The sequence below is a fragment of the Bombyx mandarina genome, chromosome 15 (assembly GCF_030267445.1).
Source record: "Bombyx mandarina strain Sakado chromosome 15, ASM3026744v2".
Classification (NCBI taxonomy): domain Eukaryota; kingdom Metazoa; phylum Arthropoda; class Insecta; order Lepidoptera; family Bombycidae; genus Bombyx; species Bombyx mandarina.
Window position 1 is genome coordinate 3,145,005 of NC_143221.1, and position 21,249 is coordinate 3,166,253.

General features: G+C 36.6%; 1 protein-coding gene and 1 non-coding gene across 3 annotated transcripts in view; one reads left to right on the plus strand and one right to left on the minus strand.

The window, feature by feature from the left end:
• Positions 1 to 21,249, minus strand: part of LOC114242569 (uncharacterized) — a 70,147-nt gene that overhangs the window by 3,861 nt on the left and 45,037 nt on the right. The gene's annotated exons all lie outside the window — the stretch shown is intronic.
• Positions 7,254 to 7,326, plus strand: TRNAK-CUU (transfer RNA lysine (anticodon CUU)). Its single transcript has one exon. It is a non-coding gene; the product is annotated as a tRNA-Lys (tRNA).

Consider the following 21,249-nt stretch of genomic DNA (forward strand, 5'->3'; position numbering starts at 1 on the left):
TGTTTTGCTTGATCAAAGTCCACGAGCGTTGCAATTATTGCGAAATGAGGTCAACGGCGAAAAAAGTATTCTAATTAAAACGAAAATGTATTACATAAAAAATGCGGAATCTAGTATATTATTGCCTTTTCGTGAAATTCAAATCTGTTTACATATATCATAAGGCCAGAAAAGGATGTGTTTATTTAGATACTAGACTTGCCTCGTGGTCTCGCCATCATTAAATGTGTAACTCAAAAAGACATCAAACACGTTGAATTTTTAAGAGATCAGTAGTTAGTGGCTTTATGATTCTCTGGTTCATGAACATATCCCATAACTCAAGGACGGCCGGTCGTAAAACCAAATCCTTATTGCAGCATCACAAGAGAACATCATATCGAAGTCCTTGTGGCCTAAAGGAGAAGACACCAGGTATATTCGTATTGGGCGATGCGAATGTGTCGATGTTCGAATCCCGCAGGCGGGTAACTTTTTTCTAATGAAATACATACGTACTTAACAAATGTTCACGAATGACTTCCACGGTCTAGGAATAGCATCGCGTAGTAAAAATCAAAGCCGCTAAAAATTATAATGTGTATATTAACTGGTGGTAGGTCGTCTTGTGAGTCCGCACGGGTAGGTACTACCGCCCTTCCCATTTCTGTCGTGAAGCAGTAATGCAGTTTGGTTTGAAGGGTAGGGCAGGCGTTGTACTGTAAAACTGAGGCTTAAAACTCATATCTCAATGTGGGTGGCGGCATTTTCGTTGTTGATGTCTATGGGCTCTGGTAATCACTTAACACCAAATAGGTCGTGGGCTTGTCCACCCAACTAAGCAATAAGATAACATGCTGCGCCGACTCCGTATAATAAGGGATACGGGTTAAAAATAAAAAACGTGGCCCAGAACTTGTCATTTTCTGTGGGTGGAAGTTTCATATGTTTCATTCATTCAGTCTATAAACTGATGTATAGAAATGGTAGTGCAAGGTAGAGGGGAAGAGGTCGACCGAAGAAGACATGGATGGAGTGTGTGAATGACGATATGAGAGGGAGAGGAGTGAGTATTGAGATGACGGCTGATACAAGAGAATGGTACAGAAAAATTAGCTGTGCCGACCCCACCTAGTGGGATAAGATGGAGAAAAAGAAGAAGTGAAACTGTCTTCGTACGAAATTTCATATAAATTCGTTCTGCCATTTTCGCGAAATTGACTTGACAAATAAACATACAAACTTGACAAATTTATAATATTAAGTATGGATTATTCGAACTCTAAGGTTGCTGTTACCCAATGTAATATATTTTTGCATGGAAATTCGAAATATTACAAAATCTAATTTTATTTTATTTGCATTCATTTAAGTCTTTTTTTTTTTTTTTTTTTTTTTTTTTTTTTTTTTTTTTTTTTTTTTTTTTTTTTTTTTTTTTTTTTTTTTTTTTTATTGCTTAGCTGTGTGGACGAGCTCACAGCCCACCTGATGTTAAGTGGTTACTGGAGCCCATAGACATCTACAACGTAAATGCGCCACACACCTTGAGATATAGTTCTAAGGTCTCAGTATAGTCACAACGGCTGCCCCACCCTTCAAACCGAAACGCATTACTGCTTCACGGCAGAAATAGGCAGGGTGGTGGTACCCACCCGCGCGGACTCACAAGAGGTCCTACCACCAGTAATTACGCAAATTATAATTTTGCGGGTTTCATTTTTTATTACACGATGTTATTCCTTCACCGTGGAAGTCAATCGTGAACATTTGTTGAGTACGTATTTCATTAGAAAAATTGGTACCCGCCTGCGGGATTCGAACACCGGTGCATCGCTTCAACACGAATGCACCGGACGTCTTATCCGTTAGGCCACGACGACCACAATCTATATGCAATCTATTTTTAAGTTATATATATGTGTACTATAAAATGGCTTATATCATTGGAAATTTTTACGTTGGCAAACGATTAAATTCGAAAAATATAATTAATCTGAATCCATTTCTGTTGCCGGCATATTATACTTAAATAAAAATGAAGTGTCTGTTTGTTTGTCTCCACTGATCTCCAAAACCTCTGCCCCTATTCCTAGTGCACTTATTTATATTCACAGTTTTTTTTTAATATACGGTTGGAAGAACTCAATGCGCGTCTGGTGATAAGTGTTTTCCGGAGTACATAGACATCACAATGAGAATTATTTTTCTTACCTAAGCTGATGGTCTAGGGGACCATATCAGCGTCACCGGGCTAGTAGGTGAGCTCACGGGGCTCAAACCTGACGATGTTGCTAACACGAACTTTAGCAAGAGCCGTGCTTCACAGAATCTACCACCGGATCGGAAACGCGACCCACTGAGAAGATCTAAGTGGTTAAGGTTAATTTACTCGTCGAGCCCTTCGTCGCAAGCGACGGGTTCGACGAGAACGATTACCGGTGCTTGGGGTACCTAAAAGCACCGTTAGTGAATCGGATGGATCCGAGATGACGTGGTTAAAAAAAACGGACGGCGATAATCCAAGTAATCAGAATCAGCGCTCCTGACGCCAAGCGAATAAATTTCTACAAGACACGCGGGCTACAAAGCGCTAATTTACCACGGACGACGAATCATTAGGTTATTCATGAACGTATAGTATGTGTTACATAAATTCGGTTACTTACCAAGCTAATGATAGTGAGTAGGTAATTAAACTGATATAACTTGCCTTGAATGGCAAACACGGAACGGATGTCACAGTCGTTGACTCGAGATAGCGTTAAACGTACTACGTTATTTCGGAATAGTAGTTTTCGTTATGCCTAAACATGACTTCTTTTTAAAGCCCTGTCCATCCAATCAATGATGGATTAAGGCTTGACGCCGCCCTAGGCCCTGTTTATCGCGCCGCCCTTAATGTTAGAATAAACTTTATTAATTTTGGTCCAATATTTTTATTTTAAACTAGCTGACCCGGCAGACTTCGTAGTGCCTCAATCGGTAAATGAAAGACCTAAACTTTTGTATAAAATAAACTTAAAACAAACAAAAGGAATCCGTCCGACGGGTGACACAATGAACGAACAACAAAATTGTAATTTTTATTTAATTCCGAGCATTTTCATATTTATTTAACTTTTAAACCTTCCCTGGACTTCCACAAATAATTCAAGACGAAAATTAGTCAAATCGGTCCAGCCGTTCTCGAATTTTAGCGCGACTAACGAACAGCAATTCATTTATATTCTTCTCTTTATTTTTTATATTATTTAAAATAGCTTCATAAATTTTTTTTATAAAAATTAATCTACGCTCATTTTCAAAGGGCTGCCTTTACTTTTTTCGTATCTGAAATTTTGGCACTAAAAAATAAATCTCCGGTCTCCGCGTATCTTGGACACGATTAGAACTACTTTTACGATTTCTGTGAGCGTTATCTCGGTACGAGTAACGCTAGCTGTCGTCAAATAACAAAAACGGATATCGAAGCAACCAGAACATTCTCGAATGTTCCAGTTGTATCGATAGTGTTCTAATGGCTGAGAGAAGTCAGTCTTCGCGGCCACGTATCGTAAACGTACTGTAAACGTCGGAAATAATGCAATCACAATAAAAACTTTTAATTACTATTCCTGCAATCGAGCGAAGTAGGTATTAAGTGTTCATAAGCTAGGCATTTGACTTCTGTAACAATTTTAGCAATGTTCATGATAAACATAACGCAACGATAAAGTACTGTAAACCACTAATTTGTACCACAGTGGATAATTTTTTTTTGCCAATCGCTAATGGGCTATTATTTGGTTTAACGGCGTGACATAGTTAAATCCTGTTCATCGCATAAGTTTATAGTTCTGCTGCGTCCAGTATAAAGGATTTCTTAACTGAAGCATATAGGTATACTTTAAATGTATGGTGCTAAGCAGCTTGAGACGTGAGGCCGTAGTTACAATTGTAACGGATATATTAGTTTCAAAAAGGCTAGAATAAGAAGGTAGCAACCGTGACGTAGCGTGGGTAGGTCTCCAACAAGGTGATCCAAAGACCTATTGAAGATTGTGGGAATCCGCTGAACATACAGAGCGCAGGGCTGGCCGTCGTGGCCTGGCTTGTAAGAAGCCTATGTCAGGCTGATAAATAGACCTAATGGTGTGGATTCCCAAGATGTTATACCATCAATCAATCCATCGGACCGATTGCTTGCGATGCGAGAGAATTGGGTTCGATGATAATCGCCTTCAACTCTTAATAAGATAAAATTTAGATAAGGCTAAAAGTTTTCTAGGTTAACAGTAAACTAATACATACAGGTGTAGTTTCTTGCATTTTAAATCATGTAGTGACTGTAACATAATTTAAGAGTAACGGGACATGAAGATATAACACACAGCTGCACATAATTCATATTGAAATTTGATGATTCTTAAATCAATAGAATGTTACGATAGAAACGGTTTATACGATAATAATTCCATAAATAAGTGCCTTTTGAAATATATTTAATATCGTAGCCTGTTGGATAAACGATTTTAAGGTAATAGAAGTATGTATGTAGATACCTTTCGAATAGTTATTTTTTGTCAATAATTTTATGGATATTTCAGTACGTAGTATGTCTCAAACATATCAACTATCTGATGGAAAATTATAAAATGAAAAAAAAAACCTAGTTAAACTTGTAACAAAATCTGTTAACGAGTAAAAGAAACTCTATAAAAGTCTGAATTGCCCTCACAAGGATTTCGTTATTCCCTACTGCAAAACGCACGCTACTCTACTCTGATATTGAGTTAAAGGAAACGATAGCAACTATTATTACTCCAACCCTAAGTGTTCAGCATCAAGCTTCGACTTAGCTAATGAAATCTACGATGTCAAGTTTATGAACTCCGACGAGAGTGTAAAAAATTCATTAAAACACACAAAACGAGAATCAATGTCGACGTTAATTTCGGTAACCACTTTACAACGGGTCGGCCGTGAGCTTCACCTGTCTGCGTAATAAAACTGATACATAGATTAACTTTACCCTAAAAAAGGTTACATCTCTAAGTTCTATTAGCAAGAATTACAGTTAAAGAAGTACACGTGCAACTTAGTGTGCACGTGGAAGAAGTGAAACTTCTTTTGCGGTGTGTAGTGTTGTGGTTTTCTTCATTTCTCATCTTTAAATCAAATTTCTCTTGTAATAGTTAATGCTGTGTATAAAAGAAACGACCTAGCTCGCATTGTCCTTTCCCTCTCTCCACGGTCGATTGGTTCACGAGACGTTCTGTCTATTTTCTCACTCTCGTTCTTCCTAAATTGTATCTTTTCTCTCTAGCCGTAACGAATCTGTCGCGAGTTAAATTTTACTCTCAACGCGCCAAAAGAAGTTTAACTTCAAAAATTTGAATTGGACGTTATTAAACGTTACGTCTCCGACAACGATATATCGTCTTTTCGCATTGAAAGTGTACAATTTCAAAAAATATTCGAAATATGAGTTAATATGCGGAATCATTTGGTATCACAAGTATTTTTCTCATAAATACTGTCAAAAGAGCGTAGTTTAGTTCTTTGTTTTTTAGTTTACCTATGTTTTGACTACTATTAACAAAATTAATACATAATTTTATTTTACTTTAAAAGACACATAATGTAACTGGTAAAAAATGAAAAATAAATGTTGCAAAGATGATTAATATTAAAAATATCACACGTTGAACCTTTAAAACATACTCCTGTAAAATTAGTAAGTTTAGAGATTATACAGTTTTAATACGAGAAGACGATATATATGTATCAATAAATCGCGACCTTTGTCCGATCGCCCTTACGCGTTGTAATGCATTTTAACTCTCCATAAATGTCGATAACCTTGCATGCACTTAATGGTTCTGTATTCGGACAGTGTCAGGGTTGCGGTCGACAGCGGTTATTCCGACCGGTTGCGACACAACGAGGTCGGTGGTGCCGGAAGGAAGATTTATGTTAAGTCGCTTGCTTTTTGTATGCATGCAGTTACACTGTCCGTGTTCAATACGGATATAAAAATACGGTTAACAAAAATAAGAAAACAAACAAAGATCATAGATATCAAATACCTGAGGGAGTTCATATAGAGTCCCTTCTTTGTTTCGCCGTAAAGTCGTATTTTATGTAATTAACACCACAGTTCAAACAATAGAAATTTTATTGTTGTAGCGGCATAAACAATTCTAAGTTATTATACTATATTAGTTAATAATCACATTATAAATTATTTTACGTTTTAAATTTTTGGCGGTAAAAAGGTCCCGTGTCACAGACTAAATTCTTTTTCCCACCTCTCGTGCGTTCCGGCTTACGCATCATAAAAATGTGCGTTCTTAAACGCCACATACCGAATACAACAACTGAAATGGAAATGGACTGGACATGATTTAATTCGAGATAAAACAGATAAATTGGCCAAAGAAGTGAGACAGAATGGTGTCCAAGATATAAAAAGCGAAATAGAGGAAAACAGTAACGTAGATGGGAAGATAACTTCAAAAAAGTGGCAAGAACGACTTGGATGAGAAAAACGCAGGATATAATATTATGGAGAACCCTTGGGGAGGCCTATGCTGTACAGCAAGACGAACAAGAAACCGGTGTCGAATAATAAAACTAGATAATAAGTATTTAAAAAAATGTAACTCAAATTAGATTGTTAACAAAGGCTATAAATAAAATAAAAAAGTTACACTATCCACGTCATTCTTTTTATTTGAACCACTGTTGAAAATTTATGTGGCTCACCGATAAATACCTAATATTTTCATTGTAGAGCTCTTGATTATAACTCGCTGTGTGAAAAACATAAAAAGGCAGCTGACACCGTGAGGCAAATCTAGTTCATATAGGACCTAAAGGTCTCACTACCTACTCATTTGTAATGTTCTTTAAAGTTTTATCATTTAATTTATACATTCGAGACAAATAAAACTAAAGAAAGCTAACCTAGCCTTGAACGTAGCTTTCGCAATGCCCACGCTTCGGACAGTTACAAATGACCGGTGACTTAAAAACGAGAATAGATCCACAGGAATACAATATTATTTATGGATGGTGTGATTTATGAACATTTTATAGCTCATAAAGTTGAGAAGTTCATGGTTAAGATTTTGATTTAAATAATAAATTTATTATAATAATAATAAAGAGACGCATTGAAAACATTGTTCATTCACAATATTGTTTACATAAGATTAAAATTATTATAATAATATCAAATATTTGTTTCTTTACATTTGGTTGTGATACTAAGTTTTGCTTATCTCTCATAAGCCCGGCTAGCTCAGTCGGTAGAGCATGAGACTCTTAATCTCAGGGTCGTGGGTTCGAGCCCCACGTTGGGCGCTACTTTTTTTTAGTATTTTTTATTTATTTATAACGTGTATTTTATTTCGAGGTATTGAATTATATCTTACAACAGTTTAGAGAAACGTGTGAGGTGATTGAAGCCAAGGTGATGTCTGGAGAATTGAGGCATCGGGCGTACCAATATTAAGGACCAATTTGAGTTTGGCGAGGTCAAAATCCTGCTGTGTCTTTAATTTTATCCAAGATTTCCAATACTAGAGACGTACTTAGCACGTGTCGAAATGGTTTCATGATAAAGCAACATTTATAAATTATTGGTAGGGCTGCATTGTGAGCGTGAGCGGGTAGATTCCACCATCATCGTCGTCTACCGCCAACAAGTCTTGCGTTCCAGTATGGAGGGTGCCGCAGTCATTATCAGTCATTATCAACACTAATAATACTATAACCTTAAGGCGAGTATTCATGTTGTGTTGTTTACTAGCTCATGTAACCACTTAAGACCAGACGAGCCAATTCATCCATCGAATCCAATAAATATATAACAAGATTATTTCTTTCATATTGAACTTGAAACTCGAAGTGTTAGTTAAGAGCCTACAGATCTTAATTGAGATACGTCAATATTAATCATTGCACTGTAATCTTTGATCTGTACTTTAATAAACAGCTTTCACGAAACACGAAATAACGTCACTATTTTTTTGCGTCTATTACATTAAACATAGTATTTGTATGGGATTATCGATTATTATTCGAATAAACGATACTGACCCGATTCCCCGGAATTAATCGATACGAAATCTAAAGCAAGACGAGGAGAGAACAGCGAAAACGAATTCTTTAGATCAACATCAAGGCATTGCTCGCGACTGCTTTTTATGTCGGTAGTGATTTTGTGAAAGTTAAGTTGTCGCTTTAATGAGAGGCTTCCAAAAACATTTAGAAATGTTTAAACTAATTTTATTTATGTTTTTAAAACTAACGAACGTGTGTATCTAATAAAAAGATGTGTGGTGTCGTGGGACACCGGATAGAAACGAAGTTACTTATTATAAAAATATTAATTTTAAGTTCTATTCGAGGTATAAAGAAAATAATTATTCGGGTATACGTTTTTTATTATCATTTTTTATTGATAAAAGTAAAAAAAAACTACTTTACAAAGTTATCAACTTTATTTTATTCACAATGATCTATAAAAAATATATAATAAAAATGTGTTATTTTTTGTACGTTATTACAAAGTTAAGTCGTACACTGTGTGCATTACTAATAAAAATCTTTCGTTACGGACGCTTTTTCCCGGTTAGGGTACCCCTCCGCATCGTTCCATAAGGAACTTCGTTCCAAAAAAAGGCTGTTATTAAGTCCAAAAGTTTCAGTCCGGAAACCAACCGAAATACTAGTATTGTTTATTTTACTGCACTAGATGGGTGAACGCTCACCGGCCTACTAGTGTTAAGTGGATACAGATGTTTAATATATGACAATGTCAATGTCACCACCTTTAGTCACGAATGCCAATTTTATTGTATAACGGCTGACTCCTCTTCAAATCAGATCGTGTGACTACTTCGCGGCAGAAATGGTATGTAAGCATCATTTCAATTGTAACCGGAATTCCTTGTTTTGGTTTTCACGTATGGTTTTAGTTACACCCTGTATATGTTAAATGGCGGTCGTGTAGGTTGATGCCATACATCAGACTATAAATATGCCTTTGCACAGATTTCTGCTATCGTTAATTTAGTTGATATTAATGTTTTGAGGAACAAAAATTAAATTAGCCAAAATGCGAATTAATTCCCGCCAAGAGATGAATGTAATGTGAAATAATAAATCACATTAAGGATGTGCCAACCGTAATGATTTTATCCGCCCTAAATTGAGAACGTTTCTCAATGAACATCCAAACGTTATGCAATTATGTAACTCATTCGGTAACCCACTTAATGCAATTGAAGGTTTGTGCTGACATTTCGTGATCTTGACTCAGCGGGCGTCCGATATTTCCTGTAATCTACAGGAAATATTGGCCGTCTTCTGAAGCTTGGATTCTATGGGTCTTTGTTTTTGAGAAATGTAAATGTAGCAATTTTGTAACGCAGACTCAGAAGTCTTGCGACGATGTCACTTCATCGAAGAGTGGCAATAAGCTGTGCGACTTAACGCTAATCTTCGTAATTCCTCAATCTCGTGTGAATGGAATGTTCTTGTCTTGAAAAACCACTTGATCGTACTGGTCGCTATCGTTGGATACCAATAGCCAGAGAAACCGGCTAATCCGATTCTCAAAACTGATTGCTATTTGAAAAAAGTTATGCGAAAAGAAAAAAGATAGCGCCCTGGAAACATTGTTCATCATTCATTTATCACTACAAATGTTTTCTTCCAAAATATTGTAGATGAATTAGTTCCAGATACAAATTACGACGGCGTTTTGCAATGATATAAATATTTACAGGATTGTTTCGAAAAAAATACTCAGAACATTCCCGAAGAAACATACTCACGACAAGCGGATACTTCTTGTTTTTTTATTGCTTAAATGGGTGGACGAGCTCACGGCCCACCTGCTGTTAAATGGTTACCGGAGCCCATAGACATCTACAACGTAAATGCGCCACCCACCTTGAGATATGAGTTCTAAGGTCTCAGTATAGTACGGCTGCCCTACTCTTCAAACCGAGACGCATTACTATTTCACGGCAGAAATAGGCAGGATGGTGGTACCTACCCATGCGGATTCACAAGACGTTCTACCACCAGTAAATTAATTGGCAAGAAAGCGCACATATAACAGACTATACGTTATGTACGTGTCAAACTTTATATTCCTTCTCGTATGTTATAAGTGAGATATAAAATACTAAAAGACATCAGTAAAATGCTTATAAATTACATGCAAACGAATTGTGTAAGCGGATTTACAACCTTTACATAATGTCGCAATTCCAGTATTCCTTTTGTTATTCAATCACAATAATGATAAGTTATTTTTTATTATTATAAAACATAACCTCTTCTCGTGTTGCGTAATTTAATGGAGCCGATTAAATTTAAGTATAATGCTCTCGTTGTCCCACGGCGTGGATTACAATCTGAATAGTAAGGTTTACGGGGTTACGAAATGATGTCAAAGATTAGGCATCTTGTTGAATAGTTTGATTGCAACAGGCAAATTTCAGGACAAAGGGTATAATAATGTTGGTTAATTGCCATTCAGTTCCTTCTTGGGTTAATACTCAGTTTTTTTCCATACCTGTACGCTGGTAACCTAAGAGGCTATTCCAGCTAAATACTCAGTTAATTAAAAAAAAGTATTGGTCCCGCAGTAGTCGAAATTCGACTATAATTAATTGAAATTATAATTTTGAACATTATTAAAGTTCTATTGTCAAAGACTACTTCTTTAATCACAGATTTCGCCAAGACTACACTGTAGACAAATAATATTAAAGATAAACTTTAATAACCTATTCTCAATTTGACACACAGACTAAGCAATAACAAAATTTGACAGTAAACAAAGAGTATTTATATGTGTGTGTGTGTGTCAAATACATGGTAGGGTGTGTAATGTTTTTTTTATTGTTTTAATGTATTATTAATGAATAATTTCAATAAAATATTAGCGTTCTGCACTCCTTCTCTATATTCTCTATAATTGTGGGAAATTTCATACTTATTCGTCCGCGCAATTTTCGTAAAAAGGGGTACAAAGTTTTTGTTTCACGTATTAATATATAGATATATCTAAAAAATCGTCCATCTCTATTAAATTTTGGTAAATATGTGTTAGCAGTCACCTTTATGAACGACAATTATGTATGGCCCGTGGATACAGCTGCAAAATGCAAAGGTCGAACGCACGTAATCAACCGGCTACGACCATTATCTTATACTCATGAAATTATAGTTCTGTTACTAGGGGCCGAGTCTTAGTTCAATGAAGTACTTACATCTATTGTCAGGTCAATTTCGATTGTATTGCTCACGATACGCTCTAGTATCAGTAAAGCTGCTAATACATCCCTATCTATCACATGTCCGAAGTGATGTTCCTCATCCCAACAATTCTTATCGTGAATCGTCAACACTATTCCAATGGACACCCTTATCTTGATTTACTAAAACAAACCGTCTCTAGTAACTAATTCTAGTTTCACTTTATGTTTAAGAACCAGTAACCAGTACAAAGAAGGAGCTGAGGGAGAAGGACATGTGACTTTACGAGCTAATTTTCTTAGTGTCTTATCTGCCGTAGTTACAGTATCTGCAATTATTTTCTTACTTATCTATTAAACAATCCTTAACAGCCTAATGCTTGGATTCAGAAGCGATGGTCCTTCGTCCTTGCGTCGATAATCATCAATGCTGAGGGTCGTGGCCTTCTTTAACAACTGTCTCCTGGATTATACTGCGCCATTCCTGCCTGTCCTCGGCTGTGTGGATAACAACGTGGACTGAAGTGTTGAGAGTGGAGCGTATCTGGTCCGACTAGCGCATTGGACTTCTGCCTTTGGCCCTTCTTCCGCATACCATGCCTGTTACCAGCAGCTTCTCTAAATTGTCACCTCTCTTTCTGGCAATGTTTCCAAAGAACTCGAAACTCCTCCACGCGCATATAGTACTGAATCTTAAGCTCGGTAAAAATGGATTCGTTGGAAGCGATGGTAAAACGTTCCAATTCCAATGGAAATTCTGGTTAGGTTTGCGGCGAAGTATAGAGTTTCAGAATATTAAGATTGTGTAACGGTAATCGTCTAGCACGAGCTAGGTCATTTTAATTTTAATAATAATAGCAATAAGATACATATCAGACATTATAAAATATTTGTATCAGATTGATTTTTGCCGTAGTAACATGGTAGTATGGGTCATAGAAATTTCAACGGTAATAAAAGTGGCTGACAAACCGTGACCGTCCAGTGATGTACTTAGAGATGTGCTAAGAAGGAACTTGAGCAATACGAAACAGAGGAAATGCAGGCACGCGCTCAACCGTCAGACGCAACAAGCGTGACCGTACGTGAGTTTACGTTGCGAAAATACGAAAAAAATAGGGAATAGCAGAAGAATACCATAGTTTCTTGAACTGTCGGCACACAATCATTGATGGATATGATTGAAAAATTAAATAAGACGTTTCGATCCCGAGGAAGGTATTTCCATAGATTATTTCGAGACACCTGCGTTTTCCTCCTTGGTAAATGTTCTTGAATGCGGTATAATGAAGTGTAGACATGAGCCAGTATTTGCGTTTAATATTAGATAATAGGTATTCCCGTGTCTTTTTATGTTCCTCTACATAGAGAACTAGTTCACGGACCACTTCTTGTCAAGTGGAGATTGGAGACAGTCTATCACAGCATTATTCCCTACCTAATTATTGGTAAAGCCTAAGACGCTATTCTAACTACCTGCGGACATTGGTATAGGTGAGCTCACGGGGCTCAACCTGAGAGAACTGGTTGACACAAGCCCTAACAAGAGCTTTGCTGAACCTGCCACCGGATCGGAATCGCGATCCGCTGAGAAGATCCGGCCAGAAACTCCGTGGGCTGTATGGGCATCACAAAATGAATGCTGTCATACGCTTTAAATAATTAGTTGAATTCTCAACTGTATTGGACAACGACCAGTCTTATCCATCAAAGAGAAGATTGCTTTACGCCAAGCACAAGCAGATCAGTGGTACTTAATAATAATAATAAAAAATTGCGAACGTAAATTTTATTTCACAAAATTAGTCCTTCCGTCACTTGGCACCTAGATCGACTTAAGCTAGAAATTGTTAATGCGGGTTTTTTCTTTCTTCTACAAAATATTATTATTTCAATTGAATTGTTCTAAAGCGCGAACCGTTTCATGCTTGTTTTTATCTATTCCATTAAAATCAGTGACCGTATCCGCTATGTAAATGTACAGAAACGGCACGCGCTCACGAACCACACTCGCATGGTTTAGAGAGACGCCTTAGAAAACGTCTTGTAAAGTTTTATAGTTTACGATATTAATTAGTTCAGTTTACTCTAGTTCTTTTACAACTGCGTAAACGAATTTAAGTCATAAACATTAAATGTTACCGTTCAAATTAGATCAATTGAACTGTATTTACATCGCGATATACTTACAGAAGCCATTAGTAGAAGTCCATTGACGCAAAACAGATTGGTCGAAGTCGTCGCTAACGTCAAACTCTCAAATGAATGTTATTACTTTTGAGGTTTCTTTGTTTTTTATTTAATAGACAATGGGAAATTAAATATAAATCCAAAATCGTGTGACATAAATATTTTCTCTCGTGTCATTATTACTCAGGAAGAAAAGAAGAGAATAAAGTGTGTAGGTACAAAACCGCATAACCGTTGGCATGCGACGCGACACTATACGATAATATATTATCAGTATACATTACCGTTTGCCACCAAACAGGGGCGAACGTGGCCGGCTGCTATCCTTATCGAGAATCGATCGTTCCTAAGCAACTTGAAATCGAAACGGGAGTTAATGACCTTTTAAGCTTTGCGATATTCGACTTTAAAGTTAAGGAAGTTAGAACAGTTATTTTCTACAAAAAAAATATCGATACTTTTTCCTCGGTGTTCGACTCGATTATTTTTATTCGATTATTAAAATTTGTCGTGTCGAAAATTGTACGTTGTGAAAATTTGTGACGTCCAGTGCATTTGTACGTAGCGATGCATCGGTGTTCGAATCCCGCAGACGGGTACCAATTATTCTAATGAAATACGTACTTAACAAATGTTCACGAATGACTTCCACGGTGAAGGAATAACATCGTGTAATAAAATCAAGCCCGCAAAATTATAATTTGCGTAATTACTGGTGGTAGGACGACTTGGGCGTCCGCACAGGTAGGTACCACCACCCTGCTTATTTCTGCCGTGAAGCAGTAATGCGTTTCGGTTTGACAGGTGGGGCAGCCGTTGTAACTATTCTGAGACCTTATAACTCATATCTCATGGTGTGTGGCGGCATTTACATTGTAGATGTCTATGGACTCCAGTAACTACTTAAGACCAGATGGGCTGTGAGCTCGTCTATACATCTAAGGCATAGTAAAAAAAAGAATAAGACCAGCTGATTATTTCTAAGAAGCAGTGATTCTCTATGATTTGAAAGATAGGACAATAGTTCGCAAAACCATTGAGATCACAAGCTATGTCTTAAGGTGAAGGCATTCAGGTTGTATTGGCGTTCTTCTACGAACACGTCTGTTCATTTATCGCTATAAAAGACAAATTTACACAACATTTATTTCGCAATACCTAGCATTCTGTGTCACCGTGAACCGTCTCAACTCATAATGCACCTTTTAACTGACATTCGACGTGTCACTCAAACAATGTTTCACAACGTTCTCGAAGTTTCTAGCAAAAGTTAATTTAAGATCTAAGTATCTATATATTAATACGTGAAGCAAAAACTTTGTATCCCTTTTTACGAAAATTGCGCGGACGGAGGAGTATGAAATTTTCCACACTTATAGAGAATATAGAGAAGAAGTGCACAATGCTAATATTTTTTTTAAATAATGCATAAAAGATACATTAAATCAATAAAGAAAACATTACACACACCACATACCATGTATTTGACGCACACACGCATGCATACTATTTATTGTCAAACTTTTGTTCTTGACGTCTGTGGTCAAATTGAGAATAGATTAAATATTGTTTGTCTTTATTAATATTTTTTTCATAGTGTAGCCTTGGCGAAATTAGTGATTATAGTATGTGTAGAAACTTACAATTCCAATTAATTATAGTCCAATTTCGAATACTTTTTTTATGATAGAGATATTACTGGTAGCCCGAAGGCCTTTCCAGTTTCACCAGGACAGGTGGGCGAGCAAAGGCTCAGCCAGGAGGGGTGGGATTTGCTAACAGCTGCCCGAGCGCCTCCGAAGGAGACCTAACAACTCAAGAGCAATTGCTTCGCGATTTCGACTACTGTGGGACCTCTAGTACACCTAAAATAGCACGAGTCCGCGTAAATACTTAGCTGCGTATTTGCGTGCGTTCGGTCCCTTACGCAAACACACAAACTGACACGTTGCAGGAAATTAATCGTCTCGCAATACAACACGTTAAGAGAATTAACGCGTGGATCAGTATCGTTGGATTGCATCAGAACGAAATTCGAGTAGGACGTGAATTATAATAAACATGTAAATTAATCGGACTTTTGAGATTATTTTTTTTAATTCCATTAACTCTATAGGTTTTTGTTTACTTTAAAAGTGTTATAGTGTTTATTTTGTATGTAACTTGGGGAGTGATTTGAGTAAATGTTTGAGTTCATCTCGTCATGGTGGTAGGACCTCTTGTGAGTCTGCACGGGTAGGTACCACCAACCTGCCTATTTCTGCTGTGAAGCAGTAATGCGTTTCCGTTTGAAGGGCAGGGCAGCCGGTGTAACTATACTCGAGACCTTAGAACTTATATCTCAAGGTGGGTGGCGCATTTACGTTGTAGATGTCTATGGGCTCCAGTAACCACTTAACACCCAGTGGGCTGCGAGCTCGTCCACCCATCTAAACAATAAATTTAAAAAAAAATAAGTTAAAGCCTATAACAGTGGACACAATTTGGGCAGACTGCCTTTCATTATATATAACATACTATTGATTGGTTTACATCGCGGCGTCCAAGCGGTAATCATCATTTTTCCCCTCAAGAGCCGGCGCCCGTATCATGATTCATAAGACTAGTTCATACGGAGTTTAATACGTGACTACATACAATCTATTATCGACAGTAGGTAATACAATTCATATCAGTTTTTTCCTTCTGCGTGCCTTTAAAACGGATGCTCGCTAAGTTAACAGCATTCTTGCATGACTTAATTTTGCTCTTGGGATTTGTTGATCACAATTAAATTTTATTTCTAATATACAGGGTGTTCAGAAACTGCACCCGTGATATTATTGCAATTATGTACGAGGTGAGCCTTGAAGTCAAAATCTCATTGTATAATTGCTGTCGCATACCTCACACAGCCCACTGAGTTCCTCGCCGGATCTTCTCAGTGGGTCGCGTTTCCGATCCGGTGGTAGATTCTGCGAAGCACTGCTCTTGCTAGGGCACGGTTATCCGGCCCCAATTTAGAATTCCCTGTGTTGTGGGTACCAGAGACTGACATACATACGTTTTATATATATACGTTATAACGTTATAAGTATAATAAACAACCAGACAAAAAGCAAACAAACTTGTTCATCACACAATGTTTTCCCGATGTGGTAATCGAACCCACGACCCCCGCAACAATCAGGGGCGCTAACTAATGCACCACCAAGTCAGTTTATAATATTACTAGCGACCCGCCCTCGCTTCGCTTCGGAAACATTAAAACACACATGAAACCAAAAAAATAAAATAAAAAACAAATTAAAAAAAGTAGCCTATGTTCATCAGGGACAATGTCGGCTTCTAATGGAAAAAGAATTTTTCAAATCGGTCCAGTAGTTTCGGAGCCTATTCGAAACAAACAAACAAACAAATCTTTCCTCTTTATATTATTGGTTATATTACCATTTGTATGACGGTTCTTAGATAAAAATCATTATCTTTAGTTCTTCTAAAAATACTCATAAATTTTAATGATATTTTACTTATTATCTAAATTTGCGGCTCCGCTGAAAGAACTTGATGGTGTTCACTAATTCTCCTATTGTTGTATTTTATTTTTTTGTATGTATGTACATAAATAAATGAATTAGTCATTAGCACCGTATTCGACGGCTTGAAAGATAACTAATACGTATTTGATTTTGACTTTTTAATTTAAATATAAACGGGTCCAGTTCAGATTATATTCTGATTTCATAATGGTGGCTATATGAAATAGCCGGTGCATTTAAAAATAATAAAATTTGCATGTCGGTTCTGAAGACGGGTACGGTTATCTTGAAATATTAGTTTGACCGAATGCGATTCGTTGTGTTTGGTGTAATTTTGTAAATTAGTTTCCCGTATGACAAGTTACGTGAGTTGAACTTTTTATAAAATGTATGTATAATATGTAAATTGTAAATCATAAATCTTCTGTAGTTGCTTTTGATTGAATACCGAACCATTATTGGATTTTAATCTGTTGAAATGGGGAAAGCAATTTGCAGCACACCTAAGTTAAACGATCGTCTGAACAAAGAGTAACTATACCTAATATGAATTGGGTACCCGTCCGCGCGAAGCTGGAATTATCTCTTTAGGCTACGAAGAGGTAGGAAAAAAAATTACGTTAATTCTGCTGCCCAGATTTTTACTGCTATCGACTGCTTTATGACCCTTAGGTCGAAGGCAGCTGGTTGGAATAAATTCTACGTACAGCTTTTGATTGCTGGTTTAGGAAGTTAAGTAAGAAAATAAGTTTAGAATACCTATATTACAAAAAGATAGATAGTATAGCCATATCTATTGAAAATTTAAATCGATCCGACTATTTTAATTTTTGAGCCACTTGGCTCAAACTGGACCCTTACCCTTAAAACGAAACCAAATTTGATATACACTAAAGTCCGGTGAGATACTCAATATTGAGTTTCAGATAGAGCAGTAAGGAAATCGTTTAACGATAATAATACTAAAGATTTACGTCACGGATTGCTACAGCTTAGAAACATATAGATATGTTAGACCTATTGACACAGTTTTGTAATGTTTAGTGTTATTTCGCATGTTTTTTGATTCCGATATACAGAGTTCAATAATTGTGTGACATGTTACTAACATAGTTGATATTTATTGAGGAAATGCCGTTCAGGGGTTAGCATATGAAGCTAGTGTATATTACTGCGCCAAAAGTTTCTTTTTTTGGAAAACAATATGCTTAGCACAATGCACACGCAGCTTTCCGCAATTAAATCACAGTGGAATATCTAATAAACATACCTTTGTTGTTTGAAATAATTTGTCCACATGTGAAACTGTCAACGAACTTTTGCATTTTAATCTAATATTTATTATAATAATAACAAAAACACTCAACGGAGAAATTTAAACAGCAGGTGTCTTTAATACGTTTTAGATAAAAACATGTGATTTAATAGTTAATTTTATTATCATCCTTCTTATATTTAAATAATAGATTAATCCGAATTTTATATTCAAAAATGTCAATTTGAACCTCTCTAATGCATAAATTTGTCTGTTTCCGTTATTTTAAAACAACGCTTTCTTTAAACATTCGAATGATCGAGACTGCCAACGAAATAAACACATTTACGAATTAAATAAATACGTTTAGAACAAGTTCAATCAGCATATAACCGGACCACATGTGTGTTTCCGACCCGAAATCACAGACTGCTTCAGTTGTGAGGTTTCGCGTTCAGCAAGCTAACGTTTAAGTGGATTATTAGGATTTTTAGTTAAGTACGTAATCTATTTAAATATTATGAATTAGAATTTAACTGGAGGAGGGTGGCTAGGCAACTGTCTCTCTCTTTTTTCTTCAACCTGTCTCCAGCCTATGCTGAATGTAGGTTTCTTCACATGCACTCCATTCTTATCGGTTTCTTGCCTTTCGCATCCAGTCGTTACGAGCTATTTAGACTATCTATCTATATATATATATATAAATGAATTGCTCTTCGTTAGTCCTGCTAAAACTCGAGAACGGCTGGACCGATTTGGCTAATTTTGGTCTTGAATTATTTGTCGAAGTCCAGAGAAGGTTTAAAATGTGAAAAAATATGAAAATTGCTCGGAATTATATAAAAAAAACAATTTTGTTTTTCTTTTGATGTGTCCCCCGTCGGACGATTCCTTTTTTTTGTTTTAAGTTTATTTTATACAAAAGTTTAGGTATTTTATTTATCGATTGAGGCACTACGAAGTCTGCCGGGTCAGCTAGTATATTATATTTAGGCATCAAGCAAATGTTTAATTTTCATAAATTTTTATTTAAAAAAAGCAATGAGAGAACCTAAAATATACGTGGGAATGGAACCATAACCATCTTGAAATTTCTATAGCAATATCTCAGGGGTAAATCAAACAAAGGACTTTCTAAGAGAAATTGAGATGCATAATAGTGTAAATAGAACTAGAATAACATAAGGACATAGACATCAGCGTTTTCTTTGGGCGTTCACAGGCACCTTTTGGTTTTGGAAGCAGCTTTGCTAAAAGAAGTTGTTTAAAAATGGGGATGATAAAAAATACCAATACGGGTCGAAGTATCAGGCAAATTATATCCGCTCAGCCCCCCGAACATTAAAGTGAATTATAACTCAGTATTGCAGTATTTAATTTACATTACCTACAACGTGCAAGGGAAGCCGTAATGGTGGTGGATGAAATATGGCGGACCTCCAATATAAAGCAACATCAGAGTCAACATCCTTACGCATTCAATCTCCATATCTCACAGCTAGCGGACGTCTGTCTATAGATCATTTATCATTTGTGTTACATTATTAGGTTAATCTTAGAACAACGACAATATTTTTGGGTGCCATCTTTCTTCATTTTCGGCAACAGTTATAACGCACCTTACATTTATGCTTCTTAATAATTAATTTAATAATTTATTTATACATAATACATACAACTACATTATTACCATCACACACATTAGTGCCATCAAATTTTAACCCATTTAGAATGAATAATAAATAAATGGTAAAGATTTCTAATAAATTTTCTAAGCACTAGGTCACAAGTCGCTTATTCGAAGCGTATGCAAATCGCGTGCAATAACGTCGCAATAAAACATAACTGGGCTACGAAGTTTGTACTGTTCGATAGGTGCGAGTTTTTTAACGTTCTCGATAGCGTAAAAGTTAACTTAAATTTGTATATAATGATCCTGAAACCAATATGGACGTATGGATTGCAACTGTGGGGAAGTGCATGCGACTCCGGTTTAAATATCATGCAAAGAATGCAGAATGGCTTCTTAAGAACCATAGCAAACGTACCATGGTTTGTGACAAACGCTGAGATCCATGAAGCCATAAACATGAGAACTGTTAAGGAAGAGATAAGGTTGATAGGGACTAAGTACAGAAATCGGCTGGAAAACCACCCAAATACCCTAGCTAATGCGTTGACAAAAGTCAGTTACATCAAACGACTGAAACGTCATGATATACAGGGAGTTGGAGACAGATGGTGATCAATGAGGAGTCTCCTGGTGGGGAGGCTCTTCGGCGCGATGACACACGCAACGCATCTGCTCATAGTCCAGGGCTGACAGCAGATAGGCGGAAAAAAAATTGTATATTGTAGTTGGAACGATTGCCTACGTTTGCCGCTAAGGGCGCTGTTCCAAGTGCATACAAATTTATGTTAACTTTTACGCTATCGAGACCGTTAAAAAACTCGAACCAAACAAATTATAATTTGCGTAATTACTGGTGGTAGGACCTCTTGTGAGTCCGCACGGGTAGGTACCACCACCCTGCCTATTTCTGCCGTGAAGCAGTAATGCGTTTCGGTTTGAAGGGTGCGGCAGCCGTTGTAACTATACTTGAGACCTTAGAACTTATATCTCAAGGTGGGTGGCGCATTTACGTTGTAGATGTCTATGGGCTCCAGTTACCACTTAACATCAGGTGGGCTGTGAGCTCGTCCACTCATCTAAGCAAAAAAAAAGAAAAACAGTGGTATCTGTACTATTTAACTATATAACGATTGGAAGTAAAACGCTGACAGTTCATTCGTAAGCAAAACTACATTTATCGGAACAATAACATTGTATTGTGATATTATTTTCGGTACAAAGTACAATTTTTTGATTTGTTTACATTCTACTTATTACGTATCATTCATTACTGTAATCGTATTGATAGCTAGCTAAGTTTTCGCATTTATTTCATTGTGTCATCTACGAATCCGTTTGTGAAACTTAGTTTTGCAGTTTATAGACATCCTGGCTTTAATAGATCTATATATTAATACGTGAAGCAAAAACTTT